Source organism: Pinus tabuliformis, chromosome 2_2 (genome assembly GCF_031772625.1).
Source record: "Pinus tabuliformis cultivar Carrire ecotype Pingquan chromosome 2_2, CPIR1, whole genome shotgun sequence".
In the NCBI taxonomy this organism is placed as follows: Eukaryota; Viridiplantae; Streptophyta; class Pinopsida; order Pinales; family Pinaceae; genus Pinus; species Pinus tabuliformis.
Window position 1 is genome coordinate 1,249,045,182 of NC_142300.1, and position 24,115 is coordinate 1,249,069,296.

Sequence of the window (24,115 nt, forward strand, 5' to 3'; positions counted from 1 at the left end):
ATAATTTCTAATTCACTGATGCAATATATGTAAGATGAAGTGGATCCTAACTTAGGATATCCTTGATATTCCTCATCACAAATTCATTCATCATAATGCTATTGTTAGAAAACTGGAATTGTTTAAAACTACTTGAAAATAAGAGAGATGAACTCTAGTTTTTATTCATTAATCCAATAAAAGGAAGGTATTGAACACTAGATTGTCACTTCATATGAAGATGATAAATAAACCAAGATTCATCAACAAACATAAATCATCATACATCGAATCAAGTAAGAAAATCTGAAGCAAAGTAAGTAAACAAATCTGAAGAAACTAGTTTATGAAAATAAAGCTAGTTTAACAATGAAGTGTACTTAGCTTGGAGTGGGGGCCCTCCACCCTTGCTTTGCACACTTGAATGTATTATCAATTACAGAAACTTCATTCAATCATCCACACCATTGAACAACAAAATGAAGGTAGAACATGTTCCTCAAATTAACTTCAAATATTCAATGTCTCAACATAAAATTATATAAAGTCTACATACATAAGCCTTCAAAGTTTTGGCTTAAACAGAAGATTATGAAACAAAATAATATAAAGTATCTCTAACAACTATATCTATTCATATCCACCTATCCACGTCAAACTCATCCAACCTATCACTAAAAATATGGAAAATCCCATGAAATCATAAAACTGCCCTATTTCCTAGGGATTTTCTGAATGACTGGTCCTGTTTAACCAACTTTGATCGGGCCTCATTAAGCTTGGTTTGACCGAACCAATAGGATTTAGTTCAGTCCTAGTTCCCAAGCTTTCCATAAATGTATCTAGCTTGTGCCTAGGTGTCCTGCAAATATGACATCCATATAGATATTACGGGAATTTCTGATTCTGTCGAAAAATGCACTTGAAATTCAATTTTCATAAAAACTTCTAAAAATTGAAAAATTAAATTTAAATATGCTAAGGGGTAAAATGGACGGGATGAAAACTACCCTCGAAATTCTTACTGGGACTTTAGACAGACCGCAAGTTTATCTGCAAAAGCTACCTGTTACACACATGTTTATCTATCAGACATATATTGGCAGGATATGGAAAGAGGATCACCTTTGGTTCTTCTAGATTCGTTTGGGCATCTCCGTGCAGTAAGAAGAACTCCTCCCAACCGGCTCCAAGAGGATTCCTACACAAAATAGCAAAGCAAACCAATCATAGCATATACTTCTGACAGTTAATGTAAGAAGCCATAACAAACACGTATAAATGTATAACTTATCTACTCAACACAAGAAGCATCAGAATGAACAAATAAATGCACAATATCACCAACACTTTGGAGTAGGGAGAACAACCGCAGTCCTATATTCGGAATAGAAGAGTGATTACAACAATCCTATTGTATTAGCCTTCCTTATCCCTTCTTCCTCTCTCTCTCTTCTTCTTTCAGCTAGCTCCTTCAAGAATATGATAGTATCACAACAGAACCATGTGCTATCCTTCTAAATGCTTTGACCCTTTTGCAATGGCCCTCTCATTGCTTATATAGAAATCGAATTAGGACTGCCCAAATCCACCTGTAGTTAATTTGGGAAAAAACCATGAACCTACCCTGCTTACAAGCATTTTCCCATTTGTGTTTGTTCTCGGAATAGAATTTCTCCAAATATCTTGATTTTTGGAGTTTCCCTGCCTTTCTTGCACAAATGTAGGGATTTAATATCTAGATATTTATTGGCAGACTCGTTGGCGTAACCACTTGAACAACACTTAAGTTCACTAACACTCCCCCTGGTATAACAACAAGAGTTAGCAGGTTGACTAACACTCCTTTATTCTTGGTAACAAGCTTTATAAAGCAGGTTGTCAATCTACAGAGAGAGTTATGTGGATTCTGGGCCTGCAACTGTGGTCATTCATTCAGTCATCTTGTCTTTCCCCTTTGAGTTGATTAGAGGTTAATTTTTCCTATAACAGATGTCCCCTAAAGTATGAGATTAGAGGTAGAGATGATGGCTGAAATACTTTATGAAAATACTGTAATTCGCTGTCAAAAACTTTGTAGAGAGAGAGAGAAGTTTCGGGCGGTAAGGTAAACTTGACACACCAAAAGTACATATATATAAACTGCTAAAATCATGTCCTGAGTCAGGCATTCACATGCTCAGTAGCTATGTCAGAGTAACTTTCTCCTCAGAGATATAACAATGTTGGCCGCCAATATGGCACAGGGTAGATCTAGTGTCATAATAGATTATCCTGAAATGGCTGTCTCCAAAGAACAATATCGCAGCTTGGGAGAGGAAACAAGGCTTAATGATGCAAGCCTCTACCCAAGGTCTTGATTCCCACTTCACCGAATAGCATAGATCGGTACATGTGATAAAATGAGTTGACGTCGAACATGCACGAAATCATCTGATTACTAGCCAATAATGGAGACTGTTAACAGATGCGAGGAAGGTCACCAATAATGGTGATGGTCTCCAATATGCACAGTGCAAACTAGCGAGTGTGAAATATTTTTTGTCGTCAAACACTTGTAGAATCACTTAACCAGGAGCCAATAATGAAGACCCGTGATCAAGCACAAGGTAACCTACCACTAATGTCTGCAGGCACCAAGGCACTGAATGTGTTTATGGGTTACCTTCCTAGATAGAGTGTTGAAGTCGATAGGAAGGAACCTATCGAAAGGTAGGCAATGACGTGTCCTACAACAGTTGACACGAAACTAGAAAAGGATGATTTTTTTTTGAATAATCTTTTAATCTTTTGGGTCTAAACAATGGAGGTCATGATGAAAGGATATGTAGGGGCAGTTGATCGAGGAAACAAGTAGGGACCCTTGAACAATAGAAGGCACGACAATGGTTTTAACCAGACAACACTAGACTCATGAACACTACAGAGTGTTTAAGATACAGAGATGCAATGGCATCAGGGTATATAGGCTAAAAACTCATAGGTTGGTAGGGTTCATATTGAGAGGCTATCAAAATGATGGTTTATCTGAGGGAGTGCAATGTTCAAGGGAATATTTGCTGCCAAACCATGCTTCAGGATACATTTGTATTTCCACTTCCCCATTTGATTTTAATGAGTCCAGATGGGTAAACTCATCAATTTTTTCATGTTTAGAGAGTCTGAAAATGATCACAAAAAGAACAACTTTTTGCCCTATCTGATTAGTTTAATGAGTCCAGACAGGAAAACTCGACGATTTTTTTCATCTTTTAAGATTTTGAAAAGTATTGTAAAATGAACAACTCTATATCTTGTCTATGTATTTAAAGAGTCCAGACTAGAAAACTTGGTGATATTTTCATATTTAGAGAGTTCGAAAAGATCATAAAGAGAGACTCCATGGTGGTCCCTTTGTCATAGTTGTTAATCGGGTGCGAAAAAAGGTTAATAGTATACTCGAATCGGTTACTTTTCCGTATTTAATCTATTGAACCCGGATAAAGAGAAACCTTTTTCCAATAGATGTTGACCTCGTTTTGCTACGAGTACGAGGCGGCAGACTAAACTCGTGTTTTGTCGTGACAGTTTAACGAGTTCAGTAACAAAAACTCAGGATTTTTCATTTTTTAACGAGCTTGAAAAAAGTACCTAAAAGAATGCTCGGGTCATCTTTAGCATGTTTAATGAGCAGCAAGACACAGCTCGGGATTTTTTTGGTTTAAAGAGCAAGAAAAAAAGTTCCTAAAAAGGATGCTTCGTTGGTCTTTTTCAGTTTATGAGCTAGAACAAGATCAAAAAAGAGGTGCTCAGAGCATCATTTGCATATATTTAACGAGTGCATATGATGAAAAACTCGAGGATGTTGATATTGTTTAAAGAGAAATAAAATATGCCTAAAAGTGCTTTACATATTGTGGTATATATGTTTAACGAGCCCTACTACAAAAACTCATAGATGTTTATATTTTTTAAAGAGCAATGAAATGTCTCCAAAAGTGTTTTATCTATCGTTGCATAGATTTAATGAGCGCAACGACAAAAGCTTGGGGATGTTTATATTTTTTAAAGAGCAATAAAATATCCCTAGCAGTGCTCTATAGAGACTTGCATGTAGCTTTTACTGCTTTTCATTCCTGAAAGTACTTTCATCAAAAGCAGTAAAAAAGCAGCAACTCCTATTATCTAGGTTTGTTCTCGCTCCTTGTGAGCTGCGAGTGCTAAATTGGCAGCTCTACGGGTTTTATCCAGTTGTTTGAGGTATAGTAGGCATTCTTCTTTGGCCGTGGGGCCGGGCATGAGTTCAACGACTATTTCGAGGGAAGGAAGTGGCCACCCATTTCGTTTTGCCTCGTCGTAAAGTTGGATCTCATGCGCAACAAACAATGTGTTAAAGTAGGGCATTTCCTCATGAGACCAAACAAATTCATCATGGAATTCCTCATATAGACAGGTGGAGCTTGCAATTTCCTCAGGACTGCAATATGCTCTCATCTGGGTATCTTCCATGGCGCCTGTCGTGACTGAAATATCTATGGGCATTGACCTGGAAGTTTCGTACATATTTTCTTCCAACCCACAAGTTTGGATGCTTGTATAGGGAGGGGAAATGATTTTGTTTGTGTCAGAGGACGGGACATGAAGAGGCATCATGTCCGAATCAGATATTGGACCCCGAATATGCCATTCCTCCCAATGTTGCTCTCCAAAACTCATGATTTCTCTAACGGCTTCGTCCGTTGAGGGGAGTTGATCGCGTGGATCTAAAGGAAGAGCAGTTATGGGAGGGGGGTGGTACCGTCAGTGATAGCCAACTTGACTAGAGATGTGGATGCAGATTCAATGCCTTCGTAGGCCGATTCAACTGGTGACAGTGGTATCTAGTCTCCGAATGTGTTAAGGTCTGAAGGTGCCGTTGGGATCCAGGGATCGGTCAGTTCATGAGGAATTGATGAAAGCATGTTGACCGATTGTGGAACTTGTGGCGGTTGAAGAGTAAAACAACCCATCACGGAGGAAGCCTTCAACAGACCGGTACCTATACTGACAAAACTGTCAGTTACACTTCCTACTAGGGGTACAGAGCCTCTTGGTAATGGCGAATAATCAGAGGTGCATAAAGACAACCGATCCACTATAATGACCTTTCCATCCAATGGAAATAAGATGATACGAAAGATAGTGGATACAATAGCCATTATGGCATATGTCCAACTACGACCTAGCAACAGATTATAGTCGAGTTTCCTGTCTACGACTTCTACGTCCACTGTTACTGTTTTCCCAGCCAAAGTGATGGGAAAACTGGCTAAGTATCCTCTTGGGACAAAGGTGTGTCTGTCGAAAGCTTTAAGGGAGTTTGACAGTGGGGAGAGGGTTGGGGAACCCAAGGCGAGCCAACATGAAGCTGACATGATGCAGGTTGAAGCACCTTCATCGATGATAGTTCGGTGTATACCTTTACCTTTCGAAGTGATATGCACCTGAAATGCAAGCTGGTGGGAAAGGGGAGGTTTACACTTGTCCATGTCAAAAATAGAAAGCATGGAATCCGCAGGGTCAATACCCTCGATAGTCGAAAGCAAAGCTTTCCTTTGGCTGGGGCATGTTTGTAATACTTTGAGCACCGACATGGCCAATGGAGCTTGCACCAAATCCTCTACGATGTTGTAGTGTTGGGCGGCATGTGCAGATGTGTTGTGCGTTGTGCGTCGAAGTGCTCCCTTGGGGGGTCGAATTACAAAGTCCTCAACTGGCCTTTCGATTCATAAATCGTTGGGCGACAATGGGTTTTGACCTGCGGATGGTTCTGTTATCAGAGTGATAGGAGCTTCATAAGATTTGGCTCTTGTGGTTAGTTCTACCGTTTCAAATGTGTAAACGGTAGAACTTCCTTCACCAGTTGAAGGGTGTTGCGAACCGTTACTGCCCCCTGACGTGGGTTGCGGTTGGTTGGCAACGAGATGTTGCTGCTGTTGATTAGGAAAAGGATTTCTAAGGACCGTAGGTGTCTTACCAGAATCTTTCTTGGTAAGGTAATCCGTGCATTCTTGAAGACGCGGACAACGCCAGGTTACGTGATCTTCAAGACAGAGTTTGCACAAATAGTTGGTGCCTTTATCCTTTTCTGCATCAGTAGGTGCAGCGGCCTTATGTTTCGAGTTGGGCTGCTTAGATGACTGCTCCTCAAAAGGAGCGGCCTTGTTCTGTTTCTTCTTGTTCTTGCTACTGGATTTCTGTGTAGACTACATAGAGTTAATCGCAGTGGCAGGAAGAGCAGTCGCTTTGGTAGAGTGGTCCATTTCCAGCTTGGCAACGGAACCACTGAGTTGTCTTACAGCGACCCCGGAGGTTGGGCGGATGATCCCATTGGCATGCGCTCCAGGGTGCTGAGTGGTGGGAGGATTGGGGTTACATGGAGCATAGGGGATAACGTCGTAGAGAGTGCCAGACTGTGAATAAATTAAATCCAAGTGTTGGGCATGATGTATGGATTGGTCCTCTATGATAGCACCACCTAGAGAAACATCTCTAGCAATTTGCGGGAGCAATGACTTATAGAACCAGTCTGTTAAGAGAAAATCAGGGATGGAAGCTTTGACTAACCTCCACCTACGTCTCCATTCATGGATATGATCAGAGATGTGGGTGGAAGTATCCTAGTGAAATGAAGTAAGGAGCTCCGTCCCTGTCCCATAATGGATAGGTAATTGAAAGTGCTTTAGGAACTCCATCGCTAAAGCGTCAAAGGTATTCACTGACGCGCGTGGTAACTCAATATACCACTTTGCAGTATTGCCAGTGAGGGTGTGGGGAAAAAGATGTAACTGGACATTGTCATCCACCATGGAGTTAGAAACACACCATAGATGATAGGTGGTGACATGAGTGCCCGGATCCTCCCCTTATTTTCCTTCGAACTTAAGAATGTCTGTTGGTATTTTATGTGGGATCAGTGGCCATTGTAGGTTGTGGTAGGTGGGGTCGTTTGTTAACTTGTATAAGTTGCGGATATCCAATGTTGCCAAAAAAGGCAAATTGTTGGGTGGCCCCGAGTCAGATCATGGTGATGACGGATGACCTGAAGAGCTATGCACTCCTCCCATCGTTTGGTTCCCCATGGTGTAGTAGTTGCTTTACTGTACAGTGTTGTAAAGTGGATTCCCATGAGGATTTTGATATTGGGGTATAAATTGCCCCCAGTATAAGCAGTGCCCCCTTGACTCATCTGAGTTTGTAAGTAGGGTGCCCCCATGGATTAGGTGGGGATCCCTAGTGGATTCCCAACTGACACAGAACTAACCATATGGCTTTGATTGATATAGGAAACACTCATGTCAATCAGTGACTGTCCATGCATGCCTGAGAATGGCGAGGGAACTGTGACATTCCCCACCGGCATGTGCATATTGGGAACTACCCCAGATATCTGAATTTGGGGGTTGGAACTATACATTGGCAGCCGACCTTGTTGTTGGTAAACTAGAACCGCACCCATAGTGCCACATTGAGTGTTATATGGAGCACTATATGTGGCGCTAGTTGAAGGTATGCTTTGACGCACCATAGGAGTGGAGCCTGGTATATGCGGGGTTCCATTGATAGAGGGTGTTATGTGAGTTACAGTACCTGGGACGAGCGAGATTGCGGGGTTCCACATTACTGGTGTTGTGATGACCATCGACTGGGGGAGTGGTAGAGGACTCACAGTGTCTCTATAATTCCATAACCCTTGAGGTGTCGATAGAATAGATGGGAGAGTTCCTCCCACTGAAGAGTGAAGTATAGGTACCACAGGAGCAACGATAGGATCCGACAGATTGTAAGCGGAGTGTTAAAATAAGGAAGAAATCCTTCTGCGAAGAAATCCTCTGGCAAACTAGAATCATCGGTCGTCTAGACAAATCCCATTTGCGATTTAGGAGACTGATTTCTTGAAGATGAGGAATCCGAGTCAGTGGAACTCGGCGGATCCTCCACAATGAGTGGAGGAAGTCCTAACAACCGTCTAGATTGACGATGGGGGCTAGATGTAGCCACATTGACTGTTAAGTTTTATCAGATAAATTTTAAGGTGATATTCTTTAAGTCTCAAAAAACGATAACACTCAGGTACCTAAAAAGAAAAAATACACTAAATATGACAATCAGCAAACAGAGGGAAATTACCTTGCCTGATAAACACCAATTACTAGAGATGAAGCCTAGTCTCTCAATGAGTAACAGAGAAGGATGGCCAAATGTACGGTTATGGTTACTTTTGAGCTTCACCCAAACCTCAGATTGAGGGGCCAAGTACTCTCGTGAAGACGAGCACCCTCCCAAAAACTGAAGACAAAGTAGATTCATCCATTTGAGGTACTAGGACAGCCTGTCCCAGTCACCTTAGGTAAGTACCTAGAATTATTGGCCACTAGAGATACCTCAAATCATAGACATTACCAGGGGGGACATAGTCGTAGACAGCATGCTGTGTGGGCAGGATACCTGAGTCCCCGACTTAGTTCCGAAATCTCCTAAGGGACCCCCGATACACAGAATACCCAAAGGATTTGTAAAATAAGGCGGGCTACCTTCGATTACATTCTGATGTTGTCTCGTATTTCGCTCCGTTGTGAGTGGAGTGGTCCTGGTAATATGAGTGTAGAAGGATTTTTCACTCGTTAATGACACTAGTTTAATTTTCAACCTTGGGTAGTTGACTCACTCTCTTATCCCAAGGGCCTAATCTATATAATGTTGGTTTGCTAAAAAAGAGTAACTAATTGATTTTAGTGTACTTGCTTATTTGTCTTCAGTGGGGGTGTTGATGTATTAATATGATGACACTCTCGACTCAATAAACCATGTAGAACAATGCTTTGAAAAAAAAAATCAATTTCTTATGCAAACAAGTCTTATTCTACACATGTATTATTTCACATATTCATGGATTCGTCAATGCATCTAAAGCCATTCAACACTTTGCATAACCGAAAGTTTCTTTTCTCAATATTCCCTAACAACTATTAAACCAAAACAAAGTAGCCTACAACTATTTCGACAAAAGGAGATATACAGTTTATCAGCTTTTCTTTCAACAAAAATTTCTTTTATGAGAGAAAAACTAAAACATTTTCTTAAAAAATAAATTTTAAGACACCAAATTTGTTAGCATGATATTGTTGCAGATCTTACTTTAGCCCCTGAGACAAGTTTCCCCCCCTTTTGGTCCACAAAATCTCTTGAAAAACATGGAAATGGGAGACTAATGCTCTGTCTGTGTGTAAACAGAGCTTTAGTTTGGCCACTAATGCTCCCTGTGCACAGTCAAAGAGCTTTATAAAGCTCTGTGTAGACCAAAAACTTGCATTAGTGAGGGAAATAGCTCAAAAAGTGGGATTTTGGGATTAGTTTCTGAGGAGAATGCAACTTTGTAGGATGCAACAAGTTAGATGGTGGACCAGAGAAGGATATGAAGAAGTGGGAAGCTCATAGAAGAGAGAAGATATCTGAGAGGAGTCCGGGTAACTGGGAACTAAATGTATAGTCCCCAATGGAGTCGCCAATTCTACTATGGGGTAAGATGCATGGGATGAAAACTACCCTCGAAAGTCTTCCCAGGACTTTCAAGAGACTGTAAGGTTATCTGCAAAAGCTACCTGTTACACACATGTTTATCTATCAGAAATATATTGCCAGGATATGGAAAGAGGATCACCTTTGGTTCTTCCTAGATTCGCTTGGGGTTCTCCGTGTGGTAAGAAGAACTCCTCCTAATCGGCTCCAAGACGATTCTTGCACAAAAGAACAAAGCAAACCAATCACAACATATACTTCTGACAATTAATGTAAGAATCCATAAAAAACATGTATAAATGTATAACTTATCTACTCAACACAACAAGCATCGGAATGAACAAATAAATGCACAATATCACCGACACTTTGGAGTATGGAACATAACTACAGTCCTATATTCAGAATAGAAGAGTGATTACAACAACCCTGTTGTATCAGCCTTCCTTATCCCTTCTTTCTCTCTCTCTCCCCTTCTTTTAGCTAGCTCCTTCAAGAATATGATAGTATCACAATAGCACCATGTGCTATCCTTATAAATGCTCTGACCCTTTTGCAATGGCCCTCTTGTTGCTTATATAGCAATCGAATTAGGGTTGCCCAACTCCACCTATAGTTCATTTGGGAAAAAACCATGAACTTGCCCTATTTACAAGCTTTTTCCCATTTGTCTCTATTCTCAGAATAGAATTTCTCCAAATATCTTGATTTTTTGAGTTTCCGTGCTTTTCTTTCATAAATTTAGGGATTTAATATCTAGATATTTATTGACAGATTCATTGGCATAACCACTTGAACATCACTTAAGTTCACTAACTCTCCCCCTGGTCTAACAACAAGAGTTAGCAGGTTGACTAACGCTCCTTTATGCTTGGTAACAAGCTTTATAAAATAGGTTGTCAGTGTACAGAGAGCGTTAGTGTGGATTTGGGCCTGCAACTGTGGTCATTCATTCAGTCATCTTGTCTTTCTCCTCTGAGTTGATTAGGAGGTTAATTTGTCCAATAACAAAATACCTGAATATGCATAAATACATCAAAAGGAGGTGGATGTGATGGTAAATGGATGGAAAATATAGAAACTAAGTGTGTTTTATTAAGCAAGACTTGACCAAAAATGAGGGCCAACAGTTCCTTCTCCTTATATCAGTATTTAAAATGAATTGTATGTGTAATTTATGTCGAAGATCAATTGTCGTCTCTATTTTTTTTTTGCGTGCAGCCTTTGGATCGAAAGTAGATGAAAAGGATCACTTGATTGGAGTGCAAATATTCTACATCAGACCCAAAACCATTCACTGACCTGCGGGGAGGCAAGGTACTCACTCATGCTTTATAGCATTAGAAATTAGATAGAAGTTGCCTGCATGGCCATCTGGTTTGGGGATTTTTATTGGATTGTATTAGCCATTCTTTTTGTTTTCTGTTGATCTCAATTGGCCATGAGATCGTGGAGTAGTAACACTTTGTATATAGAATTTACAGTAATAGAACTGGTGCTTTCAATGAGAGCATCTTTTTCCTTTGCCTGCTCTGTTTTGGGATTTATTTAATTTTCTCCTATTCTGTTTTAAGGGGTTCTCCTAAATTTTTTTTGATCATTTGCAATTATTTTTGGGGTTTATTTTTCTAAATATTGGTCTTTTATTTCCACTTATGCATGAGTTAAAAAAAAATAGGGTTTTCCTCAAACCGCATGTAGAAAGCTTATCCATGCAACTATGAGGGTTTGACGCTACCTTGATAGTTGAAGCGTGCGGTTGTATCTTTAACCCTAGAAATTTTGAATTTTCCCTCTAAAAATTATGTCGTCTAATCTAGGCAATTTCTTGGCTTTCTATCTATAGATTAGGTCTATTCCATATTTGTTTCTCTTGATTGGTTTGCTTGGATTGGGTCTTTCACTATTGAGAGGATCTCTTGTTGTGTTTTGGCTTTCCATCATTCATTTTCTCCCTGATCTGTTGAGATTTGTTGGATTGTTGATTTTTTTTGTTGATCGTGCTGATACATCTCTGGTCTGAAACCATATTCATTAGTTTGATTGAGGTCTTTCACTACTTGTGTCCTTCAAGGTTTTCTTTAAGGACGTTTTGTGTTTGGTTGATGCTAGTGTCCTCATATTAGGATCTCTTCTTTTGAGATATGTTTAGTTGCTTGAGTTACTGGTCAATTCTATTTTTCATTTTGTATTTGCATCTTTACTTCCTTTATTTAGCCTTTATCACTTGTGTTTGAGTGATTTCTCTTGTCTTCGCTTATTTGTATCACAATTGGTGATGTTGTGTTTAGTTGTGCAATTTTCATCTAGAAAAGTTTATTTGGATGTGTTTTAATTTTCTGTCATCACTCCCATTTAATCTTGTTTAGGCCTTCCTACCTCTAGGGTCTGGTCTTGACCTTTGTATAACATTGGATTTTGTTGAACCATTGTTCTACAATGCTAGTTTGTTGACATTGCCTTCCTTTCTCAATTTTAGTTTTTTTATTGATTGCTTGATTGTATTTGTTTCTTTGGAATTTTTTCTTAGCTTTTATGCTTTTGAGGTTCTTTGTGTTGTAGCTTGGGGAATTTTCTTTGGCCTCTTTTGGGTTGCTTTAGGGTTAATATTTTTATTATAAATTTGGGTATTTGCATTTAATATTTAATGAGAGGTGCATTATAATAGCCACTGTTGTGCTATGAAAAACTCTTACCCTCCTATAGTTAGCATTAATTGAAGTGAAAAGAAAAATTTGCATATATTTTCATTAGGGTTACTAATAAGAATAATTCACACCATATAAGTTTCACACCGCATCCCAACAGTGTAAGCAACAACCACTCACAATTAATGCAATAATAAAATCAACTAGACTCGTTTTTTATTTTTATTGGTAGCACACCAACATTAGCTTAGGTTAGGTTCTTGGAGATAGTAGTGTGAGTCAACTGCTCCAACATTACAAAACAAACTTAGCAAACATGAGTTAAGGAGTCAAAATAGTTCGTCATCCCATGAAAAATACAGAGCACATCAGAAACCTGGTTTAGCGGGGGTTAGGCTAGGTTATAGTGTGAGTGGTTCTCCTCGGGGCCACCCACCTCATTGTAGGGAATCTTGTGTCATGGTTGATCACCAAGAAGCTCAAGATTCGCGCGGCCCCATGGGTGGAGGTACAATAGTGTCCATTCCTAGGAAAACTACCCTATAGGTGGTGTTTATAGGGGCAACTTTCTCTAGACATCTCTACTTGCGGAATTCAAAACTTGGAAGTAAGAAGTCTCTTGGAAGGTCGTCTAAAACATAAACTAGGATTGGTTTGTGTGCTTGTTTACCTTCTAGGCTTTTTGTGGTGTGCCTTGTTTTCTTTGCATCAGTAGTCTTGGACTTAGGGTGTTTGCACTAACATAATTGTGTTAATTTATAATTTTTCACCTTGGTTGAATATAGTCGCCATTAGTCACGCCATATTCACAGTTTCCTCCTAAATGAGGTGGACTTTCTACTCCTGCATGGAGAGTTCCCTTTGGTGCTTAATACCCTCACCAACCCATAGTTGCGAAGTCTATACCTGGTCCTTTTGGTGGTGATTTTATTTCCATTTAAACATTGGAATATGACTCAGATTCTCATGCTAATCCACCTATGACTGATTCTATATGACCTGAGTTATTGTGGCTGAAATTATAGTTCCACACCTACCTATACTCATGTTCCCTTATCATTATTTTATCTTATGGTGGAATCTGATTCATCTTTACCTTCTGCATTAGTAGTTTCAGCTGCCATATCATCATTGCCACCACTCAGTATGACTACACCTACTCCTATATCTATGCCTCTCACATATTCTTCGTGAATTCCACTAGTATCATCTATGGCTCCCATAAATTTCCCTCATGTCTCCCTACCCACTCCATCATCTATGTCAACCATAATCATTAATCCTAGTCAACCAGTGGCATTAGGAGTATTTTCTCCTAGCTTTGTTCAACCTTCGATTCCTATTCCACAGTTAGGCATGGGAACTTTCGAAAATGTGTGGGGGGGATCTTCAATTTCTCCTAGCCATCCTGGGAGCAACTTTTCTTCAAATATGTCACAATTCTGGTATAGTTCATTTTTTGGAGGGACACCAACTTCAAACACTTTTCCTGGAATGGCTAGTCTACCTTGGAGCAACCGTGTTGGTAGTATCGTCATTTCTATGAGTTACTCTCCTTATGTCAGCATTATCGCTCAGGTCAGTCCATCCTTTCTCACTAGGTACAACATGGTTAGTAGTCATTCTCTTGAGGGTCCATTTCTCTCTGGGGGCACTTACCTTGGGGGGGAAGATCCTTTCACAAGTCATCTTGGCCCGCATCATTTATATGTTGGGGTGAACACTTACCAGAGCCAACAAATGTTACATCATAATCCTTATATGGGGGGATGTCAAGGTTGGTCAAGTAATTCTCCTACCTAGGACCCGTTTAGTCAAATTCATAATCCATATTTATCTTTTATTGATTTATTGGATTTGGCCAAGTTGACCAATGACCCCATTAGACATAATACCTGGTGGCCACCTATGTCTGTGAAATTTCCCTCTGATATCCCCAAATTTGAAGGAAAGCCTAGGGATAATCCATCCACTCATATCACACTAGAAATATTGTCATTGATGACAAAGGAGAAACACAAGAACATCAAGCAAAGGAGCATCAGAGAAAGGGACAAAGGAGAAGCAAATACCTTGATGGCATGTGGATGGCTTGATGCTTGGATAATGTTGCAGGGATTGTTTAATGAAGAATTTGTGATGTGAAATTGTTGATTCAGCTTAATTTTTGTGATGAAAAGGCAAGACTCTAAGGAAAAGGAAAGACTCCAAGGCAAAAGTAAATATGTTACAAATATTGTTGTGATGAATTAAGGATAAATATTGTTATTTGTTGTTGACATTTTATTGATGCATTTAATCATTACATATGGTTGTAATTAATATTGGATGGATTATTTATTTTTGTGTCCCAATATTCAAGATTTGGAGAGTTTGGAAACGAATGAGTGGAAGGCAAAGATTCAAGCCTATTTAATTCATAATCCTATGTGGAATACAAACAACCAACAAACTATTTCTATAGAAGATGTGATTTTGGAAGGGATAGAGATGTTAGAGAATGGAAGAATGATAGAGAGTTGATTGAACTATTATGCACTAGTTAACTGGAACTTATGAAGCTGATGTGAAGCATATTTGAAGGGAAGAAGATGCATAAATGAAGATGGATATGCATAAATATGAGAAAGTAAACCAACACATTGTTATTTCTTGTTTATGTTAGGGGATGGTAGTATCCTTTCAAGTTTAGGCTTGATAAATATCCATTTCGAGTTGGTTGAGATAGGAGACTCTTGTGGGTTGTAGCCTACAGAAAACATATGGGAGTTGGAGCTTCCTTGCATGCTGCAGCTTGTAGAAAATTGAGGTAGCAACCTCCTGTAGGTTGGAGCCTATAGAAAATAAGTTGTAATAAGGAGTAGGAGCTTGCCTTTGCATCATAACAATAATAAAATCATGGTTTATCCCTTTATGGGTTTCCACATATATATGGTGTCAATATGTGTTGTTATCATCTATTGATGTGATGGTTTGATTAGCTTATTACTTGTTCACATATTCCACATGCTAGCCATTATTAGTAAAGTTGCTCATGCAATTCTTCAGCTAATGAGATTAAGGAAAATAATTTTAATATACATAAATATTCTAAACTGATTCACCCGCCCCTCTCAATGTAGTCAAGCTTTCATCAATTGGTATCAAAGAAGGTTCCTTAGGTGTAAGCTTAACAACTTGAAGGTAGTTCTAGTTGAGTCATGCACTGTAAAATTGTACCTATTCTTATTACATCAAACTTTCATGAAAGGAGATATAAGGTAAAATATGAACTGATATCTTACAGTCCTGGTGTACGGAAACTACTATGTGATGGCTACTGCAAGGATTCTCCCTCTTTGCAATAACAACAGTGGAATGCTAAAGAAAAATGTGTCATGTATAACAATCTTCATAATAAGGATATTGATACAATAATAGATCTAGTCTCTACAAAATAAATCTGGGATAGGTTGCAGCTCATGCATGAATAGGCTAGCAACAACAATGTAGAGAAATGAAAGAGAAAGAGGAAGGAGAAAAAACCTTGTCAAAAGGAAAGTGTTCAGTTAAATGAAACCTCTACCTATGTGAATGCACATGATCCTCATGAAGAAAATATAGATGAAAATCAAGCCAGACTTGATTTATCATTGGCTAGTATAGAAAGATTGAAGAATGAAAACAAAGATTTGAAAAAACTAGTGCAGATATGTGATGAGAAATAACATGAATACAAGGAGGAAATTGTGATCCTAAAGACTCAACTTGAAGAAACAAAGCGACTAGAAAAGGTGATGAGCAGTAAATTCAAGGAGAGAGGCCTACAATGTGAAGGATTAGAAGTTGAGGTTAATTCAACTAGAATTAAGTTAGAAGAAAAGAATAGGTTGAGTAAGCATCTAGAAGAGTACATTGCCTCCATGAAGCAGCCCTAAAAGGACCTACAAAGGAAGAGTCTAGCAACATGATTTGTAAAGAAAACAAAAATAAGCAACAATATCAAAAACCAATGAATGAGTTGAACAAGTTTAGAAGATCTCAAAGGAGATTCTTTTCTCCTAGGAAAAACATCACATGTTTTTCTTACCATGAACATGGATATGTGGCAGTAGATTGTAAGAATAAGAAGATCAATACTATTCAACAAAATGTGCAACAAACAAGAAGGTACTATCCATAAAGCAAACAAAGGATAACACCAGCAACCAGGTACATAAACACTTTCTATGGTTATTGTTATATGTGTCATGAATTTAGAGATAAAGCGGTTGAATGAAAAAAGTATGTAAAGAAAAATATAAATCACTCACAGAAACACACAACATTGTTACTTTTCTCGGCCATATAAGGTGCTACCTATGTAGCAATTTTGGACATAAAGCCAAAGACTGCAAGCTGCACTATACCTTACAGAACTCTAGACAAAATATGGACACTTCAAGAAATCCAAACAGTGAGATAAATAAAATGTACACACGAGAAGGAAACTAACAAAGGTATAAAAATGAAGAATAAAGAACAACTAGTGATCGAGGTTGGTCCTAGGGGGAGTTACTCAAGAAAGAAAAGAAGAATATGTCAATGTTGAACCAATAGCACCTGAGGAGGAGAGAAGCTCCATTATTAACAATAAATATTTGAATATGTAGGTGTGAAATACATTTATACTGAGGAAAATATATTGAATACAATATTGGATAATAAAGGATGATTTAGTGGATGGCATTTCCACTATACTATACCAAACTTGTTGGAAAAGAGAAGAAAATGACCTCACTTCATAGTTATGTCGAATGTCTTGGAAAGAATTTGAGACCGATGATGCATCCTCCACCAACTCAGAAATATCTCAAAAGCATTCATAGAAAGATGATTTTACAGTATGTTGGGCCAACTTAATTAGAGCATATGAATTTTTTGCATATTAGCTCCATCACAATTTTAATAATGTTGAAGATTTTTGTAAGGCAAAAGAGGGTTGTACTCATAATGAATCTGTAAAACATGATGAAGTTGAAGGAACATCTCTCCTAATTGCAAACGAAATCATCACAATTCTTTGGAAATAACTATGTCAAACAAAGTGTTTGTTGCAACAGATGAAAGAGGCAGGTGTTGTGCTTGAGGAGATTTTGGATCAAGAGTTGATTTTATTCGATCCATAAATTCATAATTGTATTGGAAAGAATCAAGTTACAAAAGGGAATGTGTCACCTCTTTGAGAACCTGAAATAGTAAGAGATATGTGAAGAAATCTGAAGAAAAATTGAAAGATAACAAGATATTTTTTTCCAAGAAGGCTATTGCAAAATCTGCAAAGAAAAAATGGGACATCTCCAACATTAATTCATTCAACAATTGAATAATTGCATACATGCCAAATGTTACAAATAAAAATGGAGAAATAGGACACAACCCTAAAACTTAAAAGATTCAGATCCATCTTGAGTACATCAATCTCAAACATAGACCAATAGACTTTGAATGTACTTGATTTTGATTATGGATACAAATTTGTGAGAACAAGACATGCTCATGCATCCCATTACAATATAAAAATTGTGAGTCAAAGAGAACCAAAAATCAAGAAAAATGGATTTATAAAACAGGAGAGCCCATACAAGACATTTTTTAATAATGGGAAGGAGGTGAATTGAGGTTGTTAGGAAAAGAAGTAGAAAAATACAAAAGCAAGGGAAATCATATAAATATCAATTGTTTTAAGAATATAAAATTTGAAGGAGATTTTGGATCTTTGATAGCATTTGACAGGGATTTAAAGTGGACACCATGGTTTCTGAATCCATTACTTTTAAAATACATTGGATCCACTCTATTAAGAGGCATCCCATGTTAATCCACACTACATTGAGCAGGGGAAGGTGTGCCTCATTGTTGACACGCTTAAATAAGTTTTCATTAAAGAAAATATCTTCAGAATAGGCCCAACCAAAAGTTCAGTCTGATATATCTAGTTGATTGAATCATGATAGCTTGTCTGGAGACCTCTAAACTGTGAGGAAGAAATTAGATGGATCCATGATCATTTATCAAAAACACACACACACACACACACAATTGGAAGTATAGGTTCAAAATCGAATTGAAAAGAAAAACAAAAGGAGGCAGACTTGGAAAATAAGCTTGCAAACATGTGGCTTCTTGTTGTAAAACTAAAGCAGGAACCAAAGAACCTTGAAGAAAACAGAGAAGATATGCATAAGTGTTTTAGTCATGCAAAAAGGATGGAAAAGGGTAAGATAGTGTATGCCTGGGACAAGGCACATGAACTCATAGAGGTACACAAGCGTAGCTTAAACATGGACAATAGTCTAAAATATATCTTAGAAACCAGAGGCGAGGATATTTGAAATCAATGTGATATGAAGCAAGTCTTTAAGAGAATTTGCAGTGTAACAGTACATAGCTAGATTCACAAGCGATAGATTTTTCAAGGAAACAATGGAGGTTTTAGAGATGTAAAGATGTTATTTCCCATCTCACTCAATAAAGGGTTGTAGTATTAATTATCAACGTTCCATGCTAGAAGCGTTATTGCTTGATATATTTTTTGGTATACTATTGGTGATGACAAGGTAGGTGGCGACTATATTGAGGATGGTGATAGTTAATGTAGAGGAATGAAAGCAAAAAAACCAACAGAATAATGCATGATAAAGATACGTTCAAAGGTCGGCAGAACAATTCATTATCTTTACAGGGTTGCAGAACAATTCATTACTATTTCCAATGTTCACATAATGGTTGGAACTACATTCAAAAGTTTGCAGAACAATTAATTTCAAAGGAAATGGAAACATTATTCTCATTGGAGTATTTATTTTGTTGTGTTGATTACATTGGAGTGTATCTTCACTTCCCATGCTTAATATGACAAATGGCATAGCGGCTATGCAATACCACCATTCCTTAATATCAAGCAGTATGTACTTTTCATTATGGAGTGTGTTCATGATACCGAACTTTAATTTCTAAGCATTGAATGTGCCTTTAGCAACATTAACGAGGTGCTTATGAGAATATTTAATATATGAAACGATAATGACTATATCAAGAGTGATATGTAAATAGTGAATAATGAAACTCATTCATTAAACGCATTGGAGAAAGGTTATTCTCATGCATCTGTGGAGCAACATTAACACTTCCTGCATCATGTTTTTTAACCAATGTGAAATAATATGGCTATCACATTTGAGTTTCTAGGAGCAGCGTTAGCACTTCTGGCATCATTCTTTTTTACCAACATGAAATAATGTGGCTATCACATTTGAGATTTTGGGAATAGTGTATTACAAGATTTATTGTCTTATATAATGGGCATCATATTGGACAATGTACTGGGATCGAGATATGTTACAACAACCTTAATAGAGTGTGTTGGCACTACAACATCTTGTTCCTGCATGAATATTCATAATATTGAAAGATGAGTTCATATTTCTCATAGACATGTTCACGGTGGTTGTGATAAACATGTTTGTGTTAGTGGACCATTCAACACCCTTATCAAAGGTTTTCTACAGATACACTGACATCAAAATCAAGGTGATGAGAATAGGAATTTTCACCCTTTAAATTTCTCCCAATTGCCAACACCCCAAGAGAGTAAAGCTGGGAATATAGTGTTGCAGCTTGGCAAGTATCCACCGTTATCAACAACTCATATCTATTTTTCTCTCGCATTTATTCAATTGTATCAGCTAGATCATGGCTCTGAGTCTCTTCAGAATCCTAAAATTTGAGAAACTGATCACCTCTGTGCCCTATCATGTAAAGAAGAATGTGACTACCTTCATCACTTAAGAGGCGCTTTGAACAAGGAATATCAGGATCATGTCGCCGAGTCAAAACAGGCAAGAAATTCTCAACAGTTGTTGGGTCAAGAAAAATGTACCTTTTCTCCTGGGTAATAGATTTATTTAGCACTCATCCTCATATGATTATATTTGTTTATGAATAAAAGTAGAGGAAATAATAGCTAAAGTCGGGTAAAAGTAATCAGTAACAAATTAGACGAATCTAAGTAGGAAAAATTGATTTTTACTATCTTTATGTGTAGAAGACGTGAATTGGTAGATAGTTGCTCAATCGACAGAACAACAACATCTCATAAGGGAAAGAGGCTGCGTCAAAGGCAAGGCAGGATAATGGAAGACTGGGCAAACCAATGACTATTTTATGATAGAATCAGATCAAGTATAGCGAAAGCCTCAAGATCCTCTGATCTTGAGGATTCAATTTTATCTATTTACCTTCTAAATGTAATATATAAGGCCGAAAGGAAAAACTGCACAGGATTTTATAATTTCACGGTTTGTGTTGGGCATGGGATCCCCCAAGGGAAGTTTTGGGGCTTAAAGCCCAGATTTTGGCTAAAAAGTGTAAATCTGATGTAAAGACTCCACATTTTGTGGGTGCGGAGCGCGAAGTTGTAAATGAGTCATAGGGTCGTTCGCCCTTAGAGATCTATCCATGGTCTGCGGACCATGGGATTGTATAAATAGAGCGAGGCTCTAAGTAGTTGAAAGATAATAGAATGGAAGTGATCATGGAATAGAATATCTAAGTGTAGAGTTGAGTCTTTGGGTCCTAGAGTAGGAGAAGGCTCTGCAGCTGAGTGTGCAAAGGCCTAGTAGTCCACAGCTAAGTGCACGGACCCTTGCAGCTGAGTGCACAAGGTGAGTCGAGTCTGTAATTGTTGAAGCATTAATAAAGAGAAGTTTTACAACAATTCTATGTATTTATTTCCTATTTTCTGTATCAAATATATTTGGTATAAATTGCATTTATATTGTCTATATGATGCGCAAACATATATAACTGTGTTGATTAAGCAAAGGTGAGATAAGGTATTTGTTTACATGAAGTTAACTAACAATTGTAAGAATATAAGTAAGATACGCGGTGTAACTTGGGAAAATAGCACAGATCGCTGTCCTAGTAGCATGAAAGCAACTCAGCCCTTGGTTAAGGTTGCGTGAAAGGTGATCCTAAGAGATTGCAAAGATCTCGTAGGTCAAGATAGTGCGTGAAGTGACCCGCGCGAAGGTAGGCACAGTTGGACTAAATTGACCCCTCAGACATCTCCAGGGTGCAGAAACTTGGTTCCAGCATCCCCCCATACTGCTTTGGGTGAGACTTCAGTCCGCGCACCATAGGCTGATGCCAAAAGGGCCAGTAGTGTAGGGATTTGTTTGTCTAATTAACTCCGAACTTGGGTCAGGCCCCATCAAGCCAACAAATGGTTCCGTTGTCGGGACCGAAATTTGCATAGAGATGTCTGATGTCATATCATTGGAATCCAACTAAGAAGGAAATTGAAGGCTGGTTGGATAGGAGGATTTACGGGTTTGTGGCACATGAGAATAGGAACCTGCAGTTGACAAAAGAAGAGTGGTTATACCACTACTTGTACATAGATATCCACGAAATCTTCTTCGCATATTTTCCTACTGAGCTATACAAGTGGATCGCAAAGCTAGCAGATTACCAAGGAAGGTGGAAACTTGACAATCCTATTGTGTGGACCCCAGAGTTAGTGTGAAGGTTAGAAGCATCGGAGGATAATATCGTGCATGCCATTGATCATTGGCTCAATCGAACTATAGGAGGATTCATTATTGAGTTTGCGGTTGACACTTCAGTGAGCTACAACGAGGCAAAGTGACATTTTCTCAAGAAACCGCGAGGTAAGTACGTAAAGTCTTTGAATACTTGGATTAAAATGTGATTGTGTGAAAAGAGGGTTATGCAATTACCTTGATATTCAGGGCTACGCGAAGTGGAAAAAATTACAGGAACGAAGGGAATAAGGGACCAGAAACTAGTCCCTTGATTTCACCTCCGCGAGGGGACAAGGAAGAACTTGCGAAGGTCTCGCCGTGAAGTGAAATCCATCTGATAAGGAAAAGAATTCTATGAATACCAGCCCCACCCACACCACCACCAGCTTTACCGCCTTCACCTCCTTCACCTCCATTTTCACTCGTACCACCTCCACCACCACCGCGAGTCAATATGGCAAGCACGATAAAGTTTCTTGTGTTCAAAGGATTGGGAAATGAGGATCCAGACAAATTTTGGTTCATGGTAAGAGTCGTATGGGAAGCGCAGGGAGTTATAGATGACAATATAAAGAAAGCGACACTAGCTATCGCCCTGTAGGACTATGCGCTGACCTGGTATATTAAGCACTCCAATGATAATCCAAATGTAGGAATCGTGGATATCCAAGCCGCACTAAACAAAGAATTTAGAAGGCCGAAGTCTGAAGCACAGTCGATCATTAGATTCAAAGAAATCACGATGCTATCAGGTGAGACTCCTTTGGAGTTGGATCAAAGTTTGACATGTACGATTTACGAAGATAATATGAATATGACAGATGGACAACATCGTGAATGGTTTGTAGCATCGCTAACACCACATTTAAGAAGTGGGCTATCGCAACAGAAGTTAATGACTCAGGAAGAGGCCTTAGAGATCGCGATGAGGCTGCATGAGACCCTGATGCAAGATCCTAACTTGGGAGTTCAGCAGATCCACGCGCAGTTGAAAAGTTTAAGCCTTGAGATGCATAGTATAAAACGGGACAGGACAACTCGACCAGAAGTGTGGGAAGAGGTTTGGTGTGTAAAATGTAAGGATCAGGGTCATGATAAGGACCACTACTTGGTGTTCAAAAATTACCTTGTGGGAGGAGGACTGATGCTGTTAAGGCCGGAAGCACAAGAAGGACCTACTATGGCACCTGCTTTGTGGTACACGATTTGTCAAATAGGTGGAAAACATGCTATGGACAACTATCATTTGTTGCAAAAGTATACACACAATTTGCAGCAGTTGTTCTGTAACTTTTGTAGGTCAGTGGGACATGATGAGTGCACTTGTATAAGTTATGAGTTGATGATGGACAGAACTCCCACCTACCAAGTTCAGGCCAAAATGTGGCCCCTAGACTAGAATGCAGGAGTGGCGTGAATAAGATTTCAGGGGCGTGAACGAGGCCGAGGCAGAGGAGGACCTGGAAAAGGTCGCGGTCAGTTGATATGCTACAATTTTGGAGGGCCAAGACATTATGCCCATGATTGTAAGAGTCCGATGCAGCTATCGTGTTTAAATTGCGCCTTGTTTGATCATGAGACGGAAGATTGTCCTACGATGATAGCTAGGATATGTGACAAGGTAGTGCTACCACCTCCCTTGACTCAGAAGCTGCAAATGATGAAGTCTGAGCTACACAAGGAAGATCCAAATGTGAACATTATGCTCTGAAGTGGAATCGTGACAGGAGATGACAAAGGCAAACAACTCGAAGATAGTACTTGGGTTCGCAAAGCTCCAGTGAAAGAAGTGAAGTTTGATTTGGAGCGCACTCAGGAAACCTTCATGGAGGCTAAGAAAAGTTTCGCTAATGCCTCCACTTCAGGAAACAAGGATAAACTAGAGCCGGAGATGGACCCATCTATGATCATGATGTTCTTGGAAACATGCATGAAGTTACTGTGCAACAGTAAAGTTGTAAAAGGAATGCTAGAACTCATTAACAGATGCACTGGGACTGCACCAGGAGAACTACGTGTAGTCTGGAAGATTGGAAAACATAAGACAAGGATGGGAAGAGAAATGAGGTTAACCATGCAGATTGGAGAATATGATATGGACCAAGTAATTTTGGATTTAGGATCGGATGTGAATGTTCTGCCGACGTAGACATGGGAGCGAATGGGGAGACCTCCGCTGGAGTGGTCTCCTATTCAACCACGAATAGCGAACCAGCAGAAAATAATACCCATGGGGCAATTATAAGGAATCACTGTGGATATTGAGGAAGCAAGCGCTCTAGCAGAATTTGAAGTGATAGATATTGTTGATGACAACAATCGCTACCCTGCACCCTTATGAATTGATTGGGCCATTGATATGAACGGGGTGATTAATCTGAA